This window comes from Cornus florida, unplaced genomic scaffold (assembly GCF_030987335.1).
Source record: "Cornus florida cultivar Cherokee Brave unplaced genomic scaffold, ASM3098733v1 CherokeeBrave_3.0.0_Hap2_Chr05, whole genome shotgun sequence".
Classification (NCBI taxonomy): domain Eukaryota; kingdom Viridiplantae; phylum Streptophyta; class Magnoliopsida; order Cornales; family Cornaceae; genus Cornus; species Cornus florida.
In genome coordinates, this window is record NW_026775575.1 from 20,231,805 (window position 1) to 20,253,925 (window position 22,121).

Consider the following 22,121-nt stretch of genomic DNA (forward strand, 5'->3'; position numbering starts at 1 on the left):
ATGTTCTTACAGGTCTAAAACAATAACATGCATCATTTAAAATCATTTAAACCAAGTCTCAAAACTCTGTACAGCCCAAAAATAATTAGAAAACCAAACAAAACGCATTCTGGGTGAGAGCAGGCTCTCTCAAAATTGAGAGCCTGCTCTTTTAATGTTAGAGCTGGCTCCCTAAACTAGGGAGCTGATCGGTTGATCAACTATGCATCAACCTTCGCAATAGCACGAATCATTGTAAAATAGGGCTATTGGTCGGGTAAGTCGAACCACTGGGACTGCGCTAGTCTAAGGCAACCTAAGTGTCTAGAGTCATTCTTAGGATGATGAAGGGGTGTTCGTAGAGGTTTTGTTTGTTGTCACTTAAATTAGGAATTCAAAGTGCATAAAACACTAATTTACAAGGAATTTAGGATGAAAAGATTAAGAAGAGGAGACTAGGGAAGTGAATCCGCCTCCATCCCTATACATATGCTAGATTAGACCTAAATTGGGGGAAAAACAACATATGATGGTCAAGACTTACATAGCAACACATGGTTGCCATATAAGTAATCAAGAGGTACATTAGGTCTCAAACAAGTATAATCCATCAAAAGATAAACATGCTTAGACTACCTAACTAAGGTGTAGCTTATACACATTTACTTAAATGAGAGACTATCAAGTTCTTGACAAAATGATAAAGCACATGGAGTTAGAGATTAAGCATACACCATCAAAGGATTTCCTAAGCAATGGTCTATCAAAGTCACCTATCAACATGCCATGAAACCATTTCATAACCTTGCTTCCACTCTCACCATGAAAAACTCAAGCAATATGATTACTCTAAGACATCATCTAAGACAAGATAATCAACTTAAAGAAATCATCCATACATGTATCAACATTCATTACAACAAATGAGGTGCTCTTGGTTATGAAAAGACCATAAAATATACATGGCAAATCCCCAAAATAGACTATCCTAGGACATGCTTACAAGGGAGGGACTTCATCACCTCCCTAGAGAAAGAGTTAGTTACCCATTGCTAAGCTAGGAGAAGGAAGAAGCTCCATCCAAGACTCCATTTTCGTGCTCCTACTGTAGCACTCAAGAACACCCTCCTCCTTGCTCTCTTCTCTCTCCTCTATCTTGCTAGAATATAGGATAATGATATGTGTAGCCTTCCTTGCCTTATCTCCTTCAACAAAGCTCTCTCTCTCCTCCAAAAAACATCCCCAACCACCTCATAAAGAAGTAAGTAGAAAATGAGGAAACCAATGCACAAGTGGCTGCCAAAATGAGAATTCCCGAAGGCAATTCTGCCCTAAATTCGAGCACTCTAAGCAAGGCCTCGAGCACTCGAAAATGGAGCAGATTGCTCCATGCTTGCTTTGATTCGCCCGGACCTACTTTGGTAAAATAGCCATAACTTTGCGCTCCAAACTCCGAATGACGAACCGTTTAAAGATTTGGAGAGCAGATTTAGAGCTTTAAAAACTTCATGTTTTGATGAAGACCCAAATCTCAAGTCTGGTTGGTCGAAAATGGGGAGAAAGGCAGTACTTCAGTGCTGCCAGGCAGTTCTGCGCACCTCTGGTAACAAGGCCATAACTCTCTGGTCCGAGCTCCGAATGATGAACCGTTTGAAGATTTAGAAAGCTAATTCAGAGCTCTAAATCTTTCATGTTATGATGGAAGTCCAGTTCTCGAGCTTTCTGGGTCAAAATGGCGAGCAAATTCCTGACTCCACTGCTGATCTCGTGAAGCAATCTGCCCTAATTTCGAGCACTCGAAAATTGGCCAGAATGCCCTATGCTAGGTTTGCTCTGCCCGGACCTACTTTGGTAAAACGGCCATAACTTTGCACTCTGAACTCCAAATGATGAACCGTTTAAAGATTTGGAAAGCTAATTCAGAGCTTTAAAAACTTCATGTTTTGGTAGAGATCCAATTCTCAAGGATGATTGGTCGAAAATGAAGATCAGACCAGAATTTCATTGCTGCCAGGCAGTTCTGTGCACCTCTGGTAACAAGGCCATAACTCTCTGCTCCGAGCTCTGAATGATGAACTACTTGAAGATTTGGAAAGCTGATTCAGAGCTCTAAATATTCCATTTTATAATAGAAGTCCAGTTCTTGAGTTTACAAGGTCAAAATGGCGAACAAAGTTCGGGCTTCACTGCTGCCAGAATTTCAGAATTGGCACCTTTGATGTTCAAAACTCCACATAGCATCCTTCTTGCTTCTTTTTTGGCCAATGGACCTGAAAATATATACATACACACAAATGAAGATAATCTACTTAAATAATCAAACGATGGACTTAACTAATGCAATTTAGGGCGCTTGAATATACAATATTCGGCGCTTATCACACCCCCAAACTTACATTTTGCTAGTCCCTTAGCAAAACTACAATGAAAAACTTAATGAAAAGACAACCATGGGCATGCTACTACAAAAATATCATCCATGGTAAAATGAGATTGATACATAGCTCAAATACAACTTGAAACAGAAAAAGAGCTGGAGATGGGGTCATTGGGAAGACTACCTTGCATATATGAAGCATTGATACAAAAATTGGCTAAATACATTTCCACATACATGCATCAACATCAAAGTCTATATAAATAACTCAATTATCATCTCTTGAATGGAAATCAACTCTAGCTTCAGTGAAAGTGAATTAGATTCTCAACATGTGGCTTTTACTTTCTTTTCCAATTCCAAAGCACAAGTTTTCAAATCATTGAATTCCCCTTTAAATGAGGTCCCTAAGGCATGATTTTATTTACAAGACAACTTTTGTTGCTTGTTGACAATTTATTGTAACTCATAAGCGAAACATAGAATGGTTGTGCAATGCTGAAGTCCCTTAAGCTTTCTAACCAACCTATGTAGCAAGCGTTAGGCCAACAACTCCCAAACCAGATGGCTTTAGGGTGTTAAGTGTAGAGACACTCCATAGGGCTTAATAGCTCAAGTTGGAAAGGCTACGAACTCCAACGAACCATGTTTATTACCAGTTTATTTTTTGAATGACCGTGCAATGTTTAAGTCCCTTAAGCTTTCTAACCAACCCCTGTAGCAAGCGTTAGGCCAACAACTCCCAAACCAGACGGTTTTAGGGTGCTAAGTGTAGAGACACTCCTAGGGCTTAAAAACTCGAGTTGGAAAGGCTACGAACGTCAACTGATCATTATTTTCTTTCTTTCTAAGTGTTTTTTTTTTTTATTTTTTTTATTTTTTATTTTTTATTTTTAGATTCATGCCAAAAGTATTCATCCATTAGGTTCATCAAATCAGATTAACTAGGGCAAGGTCAAGGTCAATCAAGTTGCATGCCTCACAGTTAAGTTTCCAATGTGCATCTGTGCATTGTGAAGCTTAAAAGAGTGTCAAATCCAGCGAGAATTTAATTGAGACATTTATACAGACTAATTTGAATCTACATGATCATTTCAACTCAAATTTTCTTTATTTTCAAAAATATCAGCTGCTTCTATACACAAAGTTTTAAACATATGCTTTCATCTCCAACAGGTTTCAAATTCCATTATCATTGCTTAGCAAAAATGTAAAACCAAAAATACATAAATGCACCCCCAAACTTGAATGTCACATTGTCCTCAATGTGAGAAGACAAGTAAATCAAAATAAGCGCAAAGAGGGTAAAAGAACAATAATACCAAGTGGAGTAACGACGACGTAGATGTTCAGCCATGTGAGTGCGCAACGGCGTCCCCAAACTTGGACATGAAGACCTATCAAAACAGAACTAATGTACATAGGTGAAAGCATAGGTCTCTTAAGAAAAATCAAAACAGAAAGAAAAATACTAACTTGAATGTGATTGCAAGGTAAAAATCCATACAAAATACAAATTGGCACACATGAGTCATAAGTGTAAAATGGAAAACAAAATAATGCCAAAAGCCGTGCATTTAGAGAGATAAAGGTGGCTTAGGCAATTCGTCAAACACGTGGTGTGCAAGACAAAAAGGAAGAGGGCCAAAGGTTGATTAGAGAGGAGAAAATCCAAAATTTTGGCCCTGCAAATGCAATACACAACTCCCAAACAATCACAAATCCTTCACACAAGCAATCTCATCCTCTATGGATCAAAAATTAAAAGAAAAAGAGGGTAGACACTTACCCAACAATGGAGAACACAAGGCCCATTATTTGTGGTTAATGGAAGATGTGGATGAGAGATTGATAGATGGGTGGGTAAGCATGCATGGGGAGTGGAAGGAAATGGATAAGCATGTATGGAGGGGTGCATGCATGCATGCATGGTGGGAAATGTGGGGTGGAAGTGGTGGTGCATGCATGAATGCATTTCCTTGTGTGGTGGTTTGGTTATGGAGGGATGAGTGGTTGGTGTTGGGCCCGAGATTGTGAGGATGGTGTAGTTGGTTCACACTTCGAGCACTCGAAATGGGACTTCGAGTGCTCGAAGTCTTGGCAGTGAGTGAGGGAGATGTGGTAGTGAGGTGGTGGTTGGTCGAGAGTGGTGAGGAGTTAAGAGGGGTTGGGGTGTGCCGAGAGAGATGAGGAAGGTTGGGGGTTGATGGTGGTGAGTTGTGGGTTGCATGTGGGTACATGGTTGATGAGGAGGATGGTTGAGGAGTGGAAGGTGGTTTCTGCCAAGAAGGGAGAGGGTGTGTGTGTGCGAGCATGGTGGTGATGCTGTTGGAGAGAGAGGAGTTTGGGGGTGAGGTTGAGCAATCTCGAGCACTCTAAATAAGAGCTTGGGGTGAGGTTGAGAGGGGGTTCGAGTGCTCGAAAAACTGGCAGTGGCTGCGGAAGGAGAGGGAGATGCCGAGAGGTGATGGTGTTGGTGGGTTTGTGGGCATGCAGGGTGTGGGTTGAGGAGAGAAAGAGAGAAGGTGGTGGTTGGGTGAAGGGGTGGGAATGGGGGAAGCCAAGATGGTGGGGGTTTGTGGGGTTGGTGGGTGGCATGGTGAGGTGGGTTGGAGGTTGAGGAGATGGGTTGTAAGAAATTCGAGCACTCGAAATGGGTTCTTTGAGTGCTCGAAGGACATGCAGTGAGTGAGGGAGGGAAGCTGCATGGTGGAAACTTGGTTTGAGAGAGAGAGAAGGTTTAAGGTTGAGGGGTGGTGGTTTGGTGGAGGGATGCCGAGAGAGAGAAGTGTTCAGTGGTGAGGTTGGAGTTGGGTGGTGTGTTACATGGGGCTGATGGTGGAGGGTGAAGATGGATGCGTGGTGGTTGCTGGGTTGCCGAGAATGGGAGAGGTGGTGAGGTGAAGGGGTTGTGGGTTGGTTGGAGGTTGGTGGAAAGGATGGGGTGAAGAGGTTGGTTGATGATTGGAAGGTTGCTTGGTTTGTTGCATGGTGGGCATGTTGGCTAGGCTCGAGCACTCCAAATGGGAGCTAGAGTGCTCGAGCTTGGGGCAGAGAGATTGGCAAGATGTGGAGGAGGTTCGAGCACTCAAAATTGGGATTCGAGGGCTCGAAATAGAGGCAGTAGCTGCGAATGATGGGCTGAAATTGGTGTGTAGCTGCGAGCACTCTAACTTGGATCTTGAATGCTCGAAATTAGGACAGTGGTGCATACAAGATTGGAGGCAGCAACGAGCACTTGATAGGGAAGGTAGATTGCTCGAAATTGGATCAGTAGGCTCGAAAATGAATTCATTGCAATGGAATGTGCAATGTGAGCAACATGGAAATGAATTTTTCAGCCAACATGAATGCATGGATGAATGTGGAAAAATTTTTAAAACTTGCAATGTCAATCTAATGCATGGATTAATTTTTGAAAATTCTTTAAACTTTGCAATTGTGCGCCAATGCTTGGATGAATTTAGAAAATTTTTAAACTTGGCAACTTTTCTCTAATGCATGGATAATTTTTCAAACTTGCAAATTCAGTCCGTTCCAATGCATTGGTGGAAAATTTTTGGAAAAATTGTCAAATTGCTCAACATTTCTAATGCCTGGATGAAAAATTTTCAAACTTTGCATTTCATCTCCAATGCATGGAAAATTTTGAGAAAATTTTCAAACCTTGCAGCTTCTCTTTAATGCATGGAGAATTTTGAGAAAACCATGATCCAACAATGCGTTGAAAATGAGAAGTTGTGCACATGAGTTGCATGCCAAAGATCCTATGAAATTGCTCGAAAGCGATGGAAATTTCCGGGAATGAAAATTAGAGCTGAGAAGGTCTAAGAGCCATGCTAAAATTGTGGAACACAATTAAAGAGCTTGGCAGAAAAATTAAACTTTGGCTTTTCTAAACCGTTTTCCAGAAAATTTCAAGGCACGAGCAATTGAAAAGACAGGGAAGCCTTGAAGTAGAAAGAATTGCTCCCCATGGGTGCTAAATTTAACGTCGATAGCTAGACGCACCGAGATCAAGTTGGTCCTCCTTACCCTATACCATGTCTCTCTAGAGAGTCATATTTCCCCAGATAGGATAATTCTTTTAAAAGCAGAGGAAGACTTTGAAGACAAAAGTGGAAAAGAGGTAACGGAAAGACCTCAACCCACTCTTCATCCTCAATGAAGAACTTTGGATTATGGGGCTTATTTGGATTATAGGAAGATGGAGTAGGTGAGGGTCACCTAGCAAAGGCTTTTGAAGGGTCATATTGAGCACGGGAATGCTCGACAACTTATCCTTCAAAATTTCAACATCCTCCTCACACTTATCCGGCGGTTCGGGCTCAACAACTTGAGAAAACTCAAGTGAGGGAATGGGATGAGATGCAAGCTCCCAAGAAAGAGATACATTTGATGTTGACCAAGGAAGAGAATGAATAGGTGGATGAATATTAAGCAAAGAATTCACCTCCGAAATGGAATTGTCAACATTAAAATCCTCACAATTGAAATGAGCCAAACAAGCTTTTAGAGGATCCTCCATTGAAGGAGGTGCATCAAGCAAAGGATTATTTAGGGGTTGTTCTGGAGTTTTAAAGGATGCAATCTCATCATCTTTTTCCTCATTTTTAACCACAAATTCTTCCATTTTATGAGTGGCAACAATTTGATCTTCAACCACCATTTTATCATTTTCACATGTAATAACCACTTGTTCATTCTCATGATGAAAGTTACTAGGAGTAATCTCATCATTCATAGAATTTTCTTTTGGATTGGCCATAAATTCAAATGAAAATGTTTCCTCCTCTTCATGATTTTTAGCATTGATCCTTTGTTGAATTTGAGATATTTGGTCATCTATCATTGCACTAACTTGGGAATGAGAATGAGTAGTGGATTGCATGCCAACAATGTCATCCAACATTTGCTTATTGGACTCCATCATTTGCGTGTGGAAAAACTCCATCATTTGTTCATTGGCAGCAATTAGCTCATCCAATGGAGACGGTGGAAAAGGAGAAGAGGGCGGGAAAGGATGATCATTGGGTTGAAAAGGTTGCATATGAGATTGTGGGGTTGAATTTCCTATGTCATGCCACAAGAAGTTTTGTTGGTCTCCCCAACCCGAGTTATAACCATTGAAGTATGGATCACTACCCGGTTCAAAGAAATTTTCATTTGGTTGCTCTAGATAGAAGTCTGAGAATTGTCTCGTTGGAAGACAATCTCTTGTATGATGTGTATTACTAGAGCAAAAAGCACAAAACGCATGTGGTGTGTAGAATTGAGTTGGGAGATAATTATTCTCCATCTAGGAGTAATTCAACAACACACAAAGCAATCAACACAACACTTCATCACCATAACCTCCACATACAATGTTCCCATTCTCCTCAATTATCAAGACAAAAAATGTAAATGGCCACGACAAGGACCGATGCTTGAACACGAAATTTAAAACAATTGAAATAGCCTCGACAAGGGCTTGCAATTTAACTACTTCTAAGCTTAACACATGCACGATATCCACAATTCGAAACTAGAAGTCACGAGACTTACCTGGGGTCCTCTAGACTTACAATTTGCTAGCAATCCCCACGGCGAGCTTCGAGTTCCTAGAATCTCACTTACAACACAAAAATGGTTAAACCACACAAGAAATATTCATAAAACACAGTATGCACAATCAAGCTAAATTAACCCTAGAACTTTGGTCGCTAAACCGTTTGCAGTCCCCGGCAACGGCGCCAAAAATTGATCAGTTGATCAACTATACATCAACCTTCGCAATAGCACGAATCATTGTAAAATAGGGCTATTGGTCGGGTAAGTCAAACCACTGGGACTGCGCTAGTCTAAGGCAACCTAAGTGTCTAGAGTCATTCTTAGGATGATGAAGGGGTGTTCGTAGAGGTTTTGTTTGTTGTCACTTAAATTAGGAATTCAAAGTGCATAAAACACTAATTTACAAGGAATTTAGGATGAAAAGATTAAGAAGAGGAGACTAGGGAAGTGAATCCGCCTCCATCCCTATACATATGCTAGATTAGACCTAAATTGGGGGAAAAACAACATATGATGGTCAAGACTTACATAGCAACACATGGTTGCCATATAAGTAATCAAGAGGTACATTAGGTCTCAAACAAGTATAATCCATCAAAAGATAAACATGCTTAGACTACCTAACTAAGGTGTAGCTTATACACATTTACTTAAATGAGAGACTATCAAGTTCTTGACAAAATGATAAAGCACATGGAGTTAGAGATTAAGCATACACCATCAAAGGATTTCCTAAGCAATGGTCTATCAAAGTCACCTATCAACATGCCATGAAACCATTTCATAACCTTGCTTCCACTCTCACCATGAAAAACTCAAGCAATATGATTACTCTAAGACATCATCTAAGACAAGATAATCAACTTAAAGAAATCATCCATACATGTATCAACATTCATTACAACAAATGAGGTGCTCTTGGTTATGAAAAGACCATAAAATATACATGGCAAATCCCCAAAATAGACTATCCTAGGACATGCTTACAAGGGAGGGACTTCATCACCTCCCTAGAGAAAGAGTTAGTTACCCATTGCTAAGCTAGGAGAAGGAAGAAGCTCCATCCAAGACTCCATTTTCGTGCTCCTACTGTAGCACTCAAGAACACCCTCCTCCTTGCTCTCTTCTCTCTCCTCTATCTTGCTAGAATATAGGATAATGATATGTGTAGCCTTCCTTGCCTTATCTCCTTCAACAAAGCTCTCTCTCTCCTCCAAAAAACATCCCCAACCACCTCATAAAGAAGTAAGTAGAAAATGAGGAAACCAATGCACAAGTGGCTGCCAAAATGAGAATTCCCGAAGGCAATTCTGCCCTAAATTCGAGCACTCTAAGCAAGGCCTCGAGCACTCGAAAATGGAGCAGATTGCTCCATGCTTGCTTTGATTCGCCCGGACCTACTTTGGTAAAATAGCCATAACTTTGCGCTCCAAACTCCGAATGACGAACCGTTTAAAGATTTGGAGAGCAGATTTAGAGCTTTAAAAACTTCATGTTTTGATGAAGACCCAAATCTCAAGTCTGGTTGGTCGAAAATGGGGAGAAAGGCAGTACTTCAGTGCTGCCAGGCAGTTCTGCGCACCTCTGGTAACAAGGCCATAACTCTCTGGTCCGAGCTCCGAATGATGAACCGTTTGAAGATTTAGAAAGCTAATTCAGAGCTCTAAATCTTTCATGTTATGATGGAAGTCCAGTTCTCGAGCTTTCTGGGTCAAAATGGCGAGCAAATTCCTGACTCCACTGCTGATCTCGTGAAGCAATCTGCCCTAATTTCGAGCACTCGAAAATTGGCCAGAATGCCCTATGCTAGGTTTGCTCTGCCCGGACCTACTTTGGTAAAATGGCCATAACTTTGCACTCTGAACTCCAAATGATGAACCGTTTAAAGATTTGGAAAGCTAATTCAGAGCTCTAAAAACTTCATGTTTTGGTAGAGATCCAATTCTCAAGGATGATTGGTCGAAAATGAAGATCAGACCAGAATTTCATTGCTGCTAGGCAGTTCTGTGCACCTCTGGTAACAAGGCCATAACTCTCTGCTCCGAGCTCCGAATGATGAACTACTTGAAGATTTGGAAAGCTGATTCAGAGCTCTAAATATGCCATTTTATAATAGAAGTCCAGTTCTTGAGTTTACAAGGTCAAAATGGCGAACAAAGTTCGGGCTTCACTGCTGCCAGAATTTCAGAATTGGCACCTTTGATGTTCAAAACTCCACATAGCATCCTTCTTGCTTCTTTTTGGCCAATGGACCTGAAAATATATACATACACACAAATGAAGATAATCTACTTAAATAATCAAACGATGGACTTAACTAATGCAATTTAGGGCGCTTGAATATACAATATTCGGCGCTTATCAGGAGCCTACTCTTGATAGCATGGAGCTGGCTCTATGCTCCTTGGAGCCGCCTCCTTGATGAGGGAGCCTTTTCCCTCTCACTCCGAGGCTCTCTGTAATTTTCCTACTACATCCTCCTCACATCCGGTGATACCAAGGTCTTTATAGCTTTTTTTAATCCCTATTCTAAGGCTCAATTTATGTGCCAGATTGTTTGTGAGACAGGAAAATACAAGCAAAACCTAAGTTGCAACACAAGTTGTTAAGCATCGGCAGTAAGTTTAAAACTGAACTTGTAACCAACTGAAGAACAGATTAATTCACTGATTTTAAACACATATTAAACATGCATAAAACGTTGTATTTAAAACTTAATTTAGTCCCTGGAGGCTATCTAAGCATGCACAGAACACAAATTCCTGGGAAAGAGAAGATCAGAAACTTGCCTTTGAAACTCAAACTTGTAAAGCTAATTCCACGTCTCTAAGTGTTAAACCACTCTTGCTTCTCTTACTGCAATCGAGTAACACACACCAAACTTTCCTCCTTGATTCTGTTTTGTGAACCACCCAAACTCCCACTCCGGTTCTCTCTGTATCTCTCTGGTTTTCACTACCAATTTAGGGCTCTGTTTGTGGTTTATAGAACGTACGTTTATTCTGTTCTCCAAACCTTAAACCATGTATTTGCTTTATATTTATAGGTGTATTCTAATACCCTAGTCCACGAATAATCAAAGACTAAGCCCTAATCCCCATCCTAATCGGCCCATGAAACTATATCAGTTCTAACCTACAGCGACTCACCTATACGTGAATTATAAGCCAAAAATTATAATTGCAACCTTGAGTTACCATACAGAAAATAAGTAAACATTACATTAACTAAATAAAACAATTAAATAAGTATAGTAATTAAACAGGTAATAAATCCAAGTTACATATTACTAAGGCAATTAGTTTAAATAAATTCAAATAATATAATTAAAACAATCTCAATTAACATGTAAATTAACTACACACCAATATTAATTAAATCAATTAAGCAAACAGAATTAATCGCTTAAAAAAATAAATAAATAAAAAATAAAAACAACTAAGTCACATAACTAAATCAATTAATCAATGAAAAATAAAATAAAATTTCCAATTTTATCCTTTTGAAAACTAGGGGTATTACATTCTTCCCCCTTAACAAAAGGAATTTCGTCCTCGGAATTCATGAAACTCTGAATTAATGACTTTACCAAATTCAATTCCGTTTTCGTGTGGCACAGCTTCATTAGATGAGCTCTACCAAATTCCAACATATCCAACAATATACTATGTAAAAGAAATAGCATATTTGTACAACTCCCAGATTGTATCTATCAACGATCCAATCATACCTAATATTTAGCGAAGGGTAATGATCCCTATTCCTCCATGTTCCATAAAACAGACGCATAGAATTCTTATGCATGCAGCGCTTTAACATGTTGGTAATGCTATAGTATAAGCAACTGCCTAACTCGATTAGCAAAATCCATGAAAAGGCAGTGTAATACAGAAAACTAACCTTCCTCTAAAACAACCATTTCCTGATAGAGACCTATTATGTACGAGTTCAACTATCTACAAAATCCGATTGCCGCCTCCCAACCGTACACACTCATTACCAAAAGAGTGTATGTTTCTCCGATGTATCCTTACATAAAGTCAAGGTCTTATCATATAACCTTACTTCCAGGTCGGACCAACTAGTGAGAGATCGGCACCACCTACTATCCAAAATCCCAGACATTGTCGCACGAACCCCCTTACGCCAACAATAGCATAGATAATATCTGAAAAGCTAAGTAAGGCTTCCAATTACCCATGCCAACCTAGGATATATCCTAAGCATATTTGCTGTGACTTAAATATAATATCGCGATCACATTTCCCGTCTAGAGATGCGAAGCATAGTTGTTACTCCAACACCTTCAGAAAACTCCTTTGACACAGCACCGGTTATCTTCTATATTGCTAACCACATGCTATAACTCCGTTATCAGCGCAATGGAGAACGGATAAGAAGTGCCAAAGTAAACACCACTAAAGTGTAGTCCACAAGCGTACTTGCTCTATCCACTATTCTTAAACCATATGGAATTAAAATTCCAACTAATATTGGTAACTTCTACCAACCATCCCCTCCTGATTAGTCCTACTCCCATTTTGATATAGGAAGTGGCTAAAACCTCCAATGATATCCAAGTATTAATTTTCCACCTTGTTAGCAGGTGATGCATTTAGAAATAGTGATATACCTGTCTCTATCCGTACCGGCTCACCAAGACGAACCTGATAAGTCGTACTATAACTCCTATCCATTTAACTGCAATGTAAAATTTATGAATTTTACACCTCAAGTCACTCTGACCTTACCAGAATCAAAAAGACAACTACTACTCCTCCTTCAGTACCCTAAACTCATCGGAGTAAGGTACTACCTCTTATGGGGTCAGCCCAAATATTCCAAGTTGATCGCCTCCATTTTCCATAACGGTTGATAAAATCAGCCTTTTCCCCACCACCTCCACTAGACGCAACTAAATGCAAAGTGTGAATCACCACACCTGTTCATCTAAGTCGTCCCGTGATCCGTGCCATTCATAGGAACTGATATCTTACCAGTTCTAAAATAGACAACACAAAGCTGATTTAATTATATCAGTCACCCAAAATCCTAACCCTTGTGTAGAATCAACAATCTGTCATCTAGATCCGTGGAAACTACTCTGTCAGGCCCTCTCTAGCATGAGAATTGGCCACAAGGATCTAATGATTTCTGACAGTCCATCTAGATTATTTACTAGATATCAGACTTTGCAACAAAGCATTATGTCCCTCCTCCTACCTGCCTCCCAAACATCTGCTTCCTTTTGTGAAGCATCAAGTCTCTCCGAGACCAAGTAAAGAACTAAGAGTTGTGAACCTCAATCCTTACATCCTCCTCCCAATTTGTCTAACGATAATATCCCTAGTTTGGTAACACCAGCTTCCATATTTAGATGTTCAATCACACCCTTAGGAACCAAATTCTTGATTAAGGATAGACTGACAAATAGTCAATCCGTCTACTATCCTCAATTAGTGTCGCTCCTACAAGTACTTAAACCAATACAAAATCCTCCTGCTGACTTGGGAACACCCGCTTAAAGTTTTTGAGAAGATATTCAGCCAAGTCATTTCCTCCGATAAACCATCATGATGTTACAGTCTATCAAATGATTTTATATCATTTGACTCGAACCACTGGTTTACCTATCCCATCCCGAAAACGTACTATAACTACGCATGTCTAAGTTTGGCAAAAGTTAGATATACCTACCAAATCCTATGACCCCATGCCCAAAATCCTAGCGTACTTAAGGTTATTCCTCCAAAACGGTAGTTGATTGATCACTCACTTGTGTCCCCAACTAAACCGTAATCCCGATCTTGAATTATTAACGAAAAGGAAACACATAAAGCACACACAATAAAACATAATAAAACACGATAGAACCCTACGTAAAACATCGTTCCTCCTAGCAAAGAAAATCTCTTTTTAGAAATCAAATTTACCTGATTGGTTCATAATCTCCCTTTTACAGTTTCAGAGGAAATCATCCAACCTCGAAGCATAAGCTTAAATCATAGCTCAACACAATCCATTTGCTTCAGCAAATTCTAAAGCCTTAACCTTCATCCTCTTTATACACGGAACGCCAACTGTCCAAAGTAGCTTTGTAAAGTAACTTAGAACGTCCCAACTTAATCCCCATACTCCTCGGAATGTGATATAAAATCATCACTTTAGTCTGAGAAGAACTCCATCCGATCCTAAACTCCTGAAGAGTTCACTTTATCTACCTTTTCTAAAGATAATCCCAAAGGTTAACTATCTGTAGGTCGATCCATGCCAACTCGACTACCTTCGTTCACTATACTATTAGCAAACAAAATCACTCTCGCGTGATCATTGCTTTCCAAGATTCAATTCCCTCTTTCTTGAGTATGTTGAAAACTCCTCCCCTAGAGTCCTCTTTAGACTCCTATTCCTCGGTTGTCTCCTTTATGAGAACAACTAAAATCATGCTGGTCCCTTATGCGGTGACCAAAAATGCACTCCTATATCCCTCCTTGGCTTATACTTCTAAAAGTAGCGCCAATAGGAACTAAACCTTCAATCCCAAGTTCTACTTCTGATAGAGAACTCGATAACGTACTCCTCTACTCCTTCGGTCTGATTCGCTGTCACCGCAGACCCCATCCTCCTTCTAGTGTCAACCATTCCATAATTATGGAATATAATTGACATCAGCTGCTCCTCCTAACGAACCGTAAAAGAGTACAACGAATCTTAATATGGCTCTAAGTTTTTAAGAGATGCAACGCTGAAGACTTGTAACAAAAGACACTCCTAAGGACACTAGAACCTGGAGTGCTCCGATACCAACTGTGATACCCCTCGATTCTAAAGCCACGGGTGATTAAGTCCAAGCATAGATCTGAGGGATACTGAACAATTAATATGTAAACAAGCAGAAAATAAAAACTGAATTAAGAATAAATTAATAATACGCGAAAAGAAATCTAAAATAAGAATCCTCAAACTTGAAATAATAAATTAAGTATAATTTAAAACCGTACAACTCGGGAATCCACCTAGTGGACCCCTAATCCCAAATCCTTGAATAAATTTACAGAATTAAAATCCAAAATTAAAATAGAAAGGAAATCATATGTAATCGGAAGAGTGAGTGTCTGTATCTGCCTCAACACGATCAAGTTCTAAACATGGTACTATCGAACACCTGAAAAATAATAGAGTGGGTCAGGCCTACGTGCAAGTCCTGATCTACTACGATCCAAACAGGAATCCAATACGCAGATACATCTTAGATAGACTCAACAATATCTAGAGTAGTCCATATATATATATATTACACACTACAGGACGCCCACTAGTCCAATAGGTATGTCTCAGCCTGAGTAGAGATACCATGCAAATCGGACGTAATGTGGTCATGTGTATCTAGACCTACCAGGGAACAAAACCATTGTCCAGTTATCCATCCTAGGTGATATACGTACCCTAACCACGGTCCTGAGACTCAAGCTCATACCATGGCACCATAACATAAATATATAAAGTCCGTTCAAGGTGTGTCATTCAAATAGTTTATTGACTTAACACATAATTATAAGCAGGACTTAACTTTTGTAGTTAATCCATCTTATTTCAATATAGGTAGGACTTAGTGTTTGAACTAATCCATCCCCAATATAGGTAGGTCTCAGTGTTTTGAACTGAGCCGTCCCTAATATGCCACCATCCCATACCGGTGTATAGACATCCATATAAGTAGGACTTAACTTTCTATAGTTAATCCAACTCATTCCAAATTAGGTAGGATTTAATGTTTTACTAATCCATCCCTAGTATGCCACCGTCCCATACCAGTGCACACAATCCTCCAAACAACATAATTGTAAAGACAATAATTGCTATCTATCAACCATTATCCAGGATATGCATAAATATAGTTTAATACATATAACATGACATTAGGCATTCATTGCAGAACCTAAACATCATATTCCAACCATTTAAATTGCTAATATGAGTCATAGCATTTAAATCCTCCATTTACCATAGTTGACCAAAAATAGTATAAATAGTTATCAACTACATTCCAAAATAAGTACAAATACAATTTCACATGTGTAAAACTAAATCATGCATCCACTAACAGAGTTAGAATCCAAATCCCAGTCCTTTAAATTTGTAAAATAAGATTACACAATCTACCTCTCCAAACAGTACCATACTGGTGCAACATATAACCAACTTAAACACCAGTTAACTCCATGTAAGCATACACATAATTAAATTACTATATGCCTAAATCACAGCTGAAAACATTATTCTCAATTTAAGATTTTGCAGAGAAATCAAAGTTTCAAAAACAATAAGCAACAGAAGTTAATTCACATCCTCTAACTAGTCCCTAAACTGCTACAGTTGATTAATAAGATGACTGTTAATTTAGTCCAACACAAGCATGGTTAAATTCAAGTAATCCATGTTACTTATAATCCTATTTAGACATGATTAATCAAAATTAAATCACATATAAATAATCCTCTAAGTTCCAGAGTTTAAACTGATCAACATTCAAGGTGTAACCTGTAAATTCCTTTCCTAACTGTACACTGCCTCCTCCTTAATCCCTTTATGAATTCTTGTTTAAACATGTTCTTACAGGTCTAAAACAATAACATGCATTTTAAAATCATTTAAACCAAGTCTCAAAACTCTGTACAACCCAAAAATAATTAGAAAACCAAACAAAACGCATTCTGGGTGAGAGTAGGCTCTCTCAAAATTGAGAGCCTGCTCTTTTAATGTGAGAGTCGGCTCCCTAAACTAGGGAGCCTGCTCTTGATAGTATGGAGCCAGCTTCATGCTCCTTGGAGACTGCTCCTTGATGAGGGAGCCTTATCCCTCTCACTCTGAGGCTCTCTGCAATTTTCCTACTCCATCCTCCTCACATCCGGTGATACCCAGGTCTTTATAGTTTTTTTTAATCCCTATTCTAAGGCTCAATTTATGTTCCAGATTGTTTGTGAGACAGGAAAATACAAGCAAAACCTAAGTTGCAACACAAGTTATTAAGCATTGGCAGTAAGTATAAAACTGAGCTTGTAACCAACTGAAGAACAGATTAATTCATTGATTTTAAACACATATTAAACATGCATAAAACGTTGTATTTAAAACTTAATTTAGTCCCTGGAGGCTATCTAAGCATGCACAGAACACAAATTCCTGGGAAAGAGGAGATCAGAAACTTGCCTTTGAAACTCAAACTTGCAAAGCTAATTCCACGTCTCTAAGTGTTAAACCACCCTTGCTTCTCTTACTGCAATCGAGTAACATACACCAAACTTTCCTCCTTGATTCTTTTTTGTGAACCACCCAAACTCCCACTCAGGTTCTCTCTATATCTCTCTGGTTTTCACTACCAATTTAGGGCTCTGTTTGTGGTTTACAGAACGTATGTGTATTCTGTTCTCCAAACCCTAAACCATGTATTTGCTTTATATTTATAGGTGTATACTAATACCCTAGTCCACGAATAATCAGAGACTAAGCCCTAATCCCCATCCTAATCAGCCCATGAAACTATATCAGTTCTAACCTACGGCGACTCACCTATATGTGAATTATAAGCCAAAAATTATAATTGTAACCCTAAGTTACCATACAGAAAATAAATAAACATTGCATTAACTTCATATAACAATTAAATAAGTGTAGTAATTAAACAAGTAATAAATCCAAGTTACATATTACTAAGGCAATTAGTTTAAATAAATTCAAATAATATAATTAAAACAATCTCAATTAACATGTAAATTAAATACACACCAATATTAATTAAATCAATTAAGCAAACACAATTAATCACTTAAAGAAAAAATAAACAATTAAGTCACATAACTAAATCAATTAATCGATGAAAAATAAAATAAAATTTCCAATTCTATCCTTTTGAAAACTAGGGGTATTACACCCCAGTTGGTGTTTGTGCAGCTACACTAGCTTTATGATGAGATGGGAGAGACTAGACGCCCTCCTACCCACCACTCGCAGTTCCCAGTGTAATGACCCGAATTTTTTTGGATAAATTTTTTCCGTTGTCTTTTCCCTTCTGAGTTTGGTTTCTTGTCGATTAGGGTTGTCTCGAGTGCTCTGGAGTGATTTCTGAGACTTTTTTCTTTGGATTGACAACTTCCTATGAGGACCGAGTCATTTTCACATTTTTCGTTTTTCGACACTATTCATTTTTCGTCCTTTTCCCTATTTTGTCTTTTCCCCGTTTGTCACTTTGTTGGCATAACCTCACTTCTTGTGTTCAGAGTTGGTTTTTGACTTCACATATCTTCATTCTAAGTGGTTTCCAAGAAATACGTATCTTTACTTTTGTAAGAAAGTACTCTGGTTGCTCCCGGTGTCCATAGGGGCGTGGATGCATAGTTTTTTGAAATTATTTTCTTTTCTTGGGGTGTTTTTCGTAAATATCTCTTGAAGATATTTTATTTCAGGGGTTTTTAAGAAAATATATTTGGAAGATATTTTCATTCCGGGCCAGTTGTGTAGTTTTCACTTTTTGGAGGGGCCATTGTGCAATTAAAGAAAGTTATTGTAAACTGCCTCGTCTGGAGCCTGGATCCTCGTACGGGATTCATTTTCACATTTCTTCAAGTCATGGACTCTTGGAAATTCCTTCTGGTCATTTTCTCCAATTTTAGAGTTTCTGGACCCGGTTGCCGCCGAACTTGTTCGGGGCATAATTTTCTATTCGGGACTCAGTTTTCAACGTCGTTTCTTCCATTGTTTATATTTTCTCATTTCAAATTTTTTTTGTTCACAGAGTTTTTCCATTTGAGTGCGTTTGCTCGAAATCTACTTTTCCGGACCCGATGGGGCCCTTTCGGAGCACTTTTTGAGACTTACTATAAATAGGATGCCCTAAAGTGAAAAATCACTTTTTCACTCATCTTCCCTAGCTCTTGGCCGGCAACCATGCGAGCTCCTTGGCTGCCACCCTTTCTCCTTCTCCTCCACTTGATTTCCTTGGTAGAAATCATTTGGCCTTTACGTTTATTGTTCCCCTCGACGTGCTCTACCATTCTCCCTTATTAGAATTCAGTTTTGGCCATTTCTTGAGTTTGGGTTTGAAGTTAAGTTGTGATTTTGATGGGGATTCTTGTGGGTTCATGTAGATCGTGTTGTCCCCGATAAAACCCTTCGGTATCGTCGGATTTGGAGCACCTTTTTTTCGGTGGACTTTTGAGATTTTCATCTCAAATTGAGGTAGGGAATGTTTTAGGATTATTTGTGTGTTGTATTGTGTGTTTACCATGATTATATAACCTATATGCATGCCTTGCATCAAATCTAGGAAATTTGAAATATTTAATTCTTTGTATAAGATTTAATTTTCATGATGATGAGAAATTTGGGTTTGAATTGTGGCATGGTGGAAACTCTTGTTTTAATATGTTGGTTAACATATATTAAATTGGGATTAATTAAATAAGAATTGCTCTTTTTAATTAATATTTATCTTTTGTAAAAGATTAAAGTCCATGGCCGTACCTTGCATGAAATTAAGTTGTAATATGCTTTTAAATTAAGTCATGGCATGTTCTTTAACATACTTTAATTTGAGAGCATTTGGTTGAGTTTGGAAATCTAGAGACTTTAATTAAGAAAATTAATTAAAATCTATTTTGTGGTTTCATGGGCCTAATTAAGTTTTTGTGTGAATATATGTAATGACCATGATATGTCTTTTATCATATATTAAATTGAGGCCATTTGGAAATAATTTGAAATCTAGAGAGTTTAATTATTTTGATGTAATTAAATTCTATCTTGTTTATCCATGGATCTAATCATGTTTTAAAAGTTGTTTCTATTTTAAGAGCATGGATTTAGACTTGTGATGTACTCACTTGATTATGTTATATGCATTGAAGAGTATTATTGTTAAATTTATATTCATGAGAGTATGTTTATAATATGAATATATTGTTAACTTGTGATTTCATAGCATTATGGCTAAGAAATGCTTATTATGCACAATTGAGAGTTATATTACTAACTTGTTACTATATAGTAGTAATATGTATAAGTTATGAACTTATTTGGTTTATTTTGGAGTCTTGGGACATTGTTGTTACATGTGATATGGCTAAAGTTCGGCTTTAGTACGGGAGGTATGAGTTCTCCCCAATTGAGATAGTACGCACTTAGGGTGGTTTTCCCTACGGGTTAGTGCCCGGAACAACCATTTTGTTCTCGGCGGAAATCCGAGACGTGATGTCCAAGTCTTCCACAATTTGATTTCGCATTCAATTCCAAGTTGGCAACCAATGTTTAATTGTGACTTGTGATTTTGGTTATTGGCGATTTAATGTTGTTTAGTACATCCATACTAAATTGATATATTTAGTTGATTTCATACTTTTAGATTTCTAGTTGATAACCTAGAGAATCTATGTCTTGATGTATGGTATTAGATATTCTAATTATACTAAATTGTTATATTTAGTTGATGTTGCATTTTAGATTTCAAGTTGATTACCTCGACAATCTTTATGTTGTTGCTTTGTGTAAGCATGCTCCTATGTTGTTGCTTTGTGTAAGTATGACCCTATGTTGTTAAAATTGCATGAATGAGGTGATTGATGCTAGAAATGATCTTAGGTAGTTAGGATGCTCCTTGAGTCTCATCTTTGACATAGACGTTAGGTAGAATGAACCACAATAATTAAATCATGCAAAATTGTAAAATGTAGGTCGATGCATGCTCATTTCCTACCACGTAGTGGGGACATTTTTGAGGTACAAGAATCAAAGTTGAGGTTCTCATTATGCTTGGATGGTTTGTGGACTTGGAGACTTCCATTTTTGTGAAGGTTGGCTCCGAATGCCAATTGTAGTCTTATTTGTCAAATGTGTATATTTGATTCCAAACTTGTAATGCGTGCCTAAGCACACTTTTGATTCTTATTTTATGTATATGATATGAGGCCAAGGGCCAAACTTCTTTTAGAATCACATTTCTGTTATAGATGTTGATTTTTACCTTTAATGAGATTATATGAAAATTCATGCGTTTTGGTATGCTATTTTGCACCGGAGTGTGCATTGTGTATGAAACTCATCCATTAGCATTCCTTCATCATGTATGAAGTGTGTCCAAGGACCAAATGGCATTTTAAAACCATTTCATGATTTTGAATTCCAAGTTTTCATTCCAAACTTCATTTCTGTCATTTTGGCCGTTGGGGGGTCATATTTTGTGTCGGCCATATTTTTGAACCATGGACCATTGTAGCACATCTTATTAGATAAGTTATGTTTGTGTGCATGGTCGTTTCCGGGCAAAGATTCTTTTTTGGTGAAATGAGCCTCCTACGGACTCATTTTACACTTTTGTTGCATAATCTTGCTTAAGGGCATTTTGGGAATTTCCTTTGGGAAATGAATTCCGTTCTTCACATGGTCACTTAAAAAATGTGATTTTGGAGGGGGGGGGGGGTGGTTTCTTCTTTGTGTTTTTCTGAAAAATGTCATCTTGGTATCAGAAATCCATCGCAAAGTTCAGCTTTCTGTTTTTCGATTTAGCATCTTTTTCGACCCTCTGGACCAGATTTCTTGGGAGGCATTTTGGGCATTTCACAGTGAGTATTTTTCAATTTTTCATGTGAGTCGCATAGAAAACTCAATTTTGAGGGGGATATCTATTTTGTGTTTTTCCAGAAAATGTCATCTAGGGTCTCAATATCCCATTTTTTTCGGAAAAACCCCTGCTGCCAGGTTTTTGCTGAGTTGTAGTACAAGTGTACGGGTCAAGTATACCGGTGGTGAATCTCGTAACTGGTTAGATGAGCATGGACAGAATTAGGAACTCTCTGTTTTTGCCTTCTAACCGGTTAGAAGGGGTCTCATAACCAGTTAGATGGTCTTGGGTTGACTTTTTGACCATTTTGCCCCTATTTCTTCCGTTAGCCATATCTTCTTCATCCGGACTCCAAATCAAGTGATTCTTGAGTCTAAATTCATTAATTTCTCATTTTCTTTCCAATGGTGAGCTCGGTGGCACCCATTTTTCAGCTGAAAATGACGTTTTTACCCCTAGGTCCATTCTTATCCATTTTTGAAATGTTGCTTCCTCATTTGTTTCCCTTGGGTTCCGTGACCTCATTGAGTGTCACATTGGTGTCTTAGGGATGTTTTGTGTCTCTAAAGACCGTTGTTTTGTCTTTTGCTTCCGCATTTT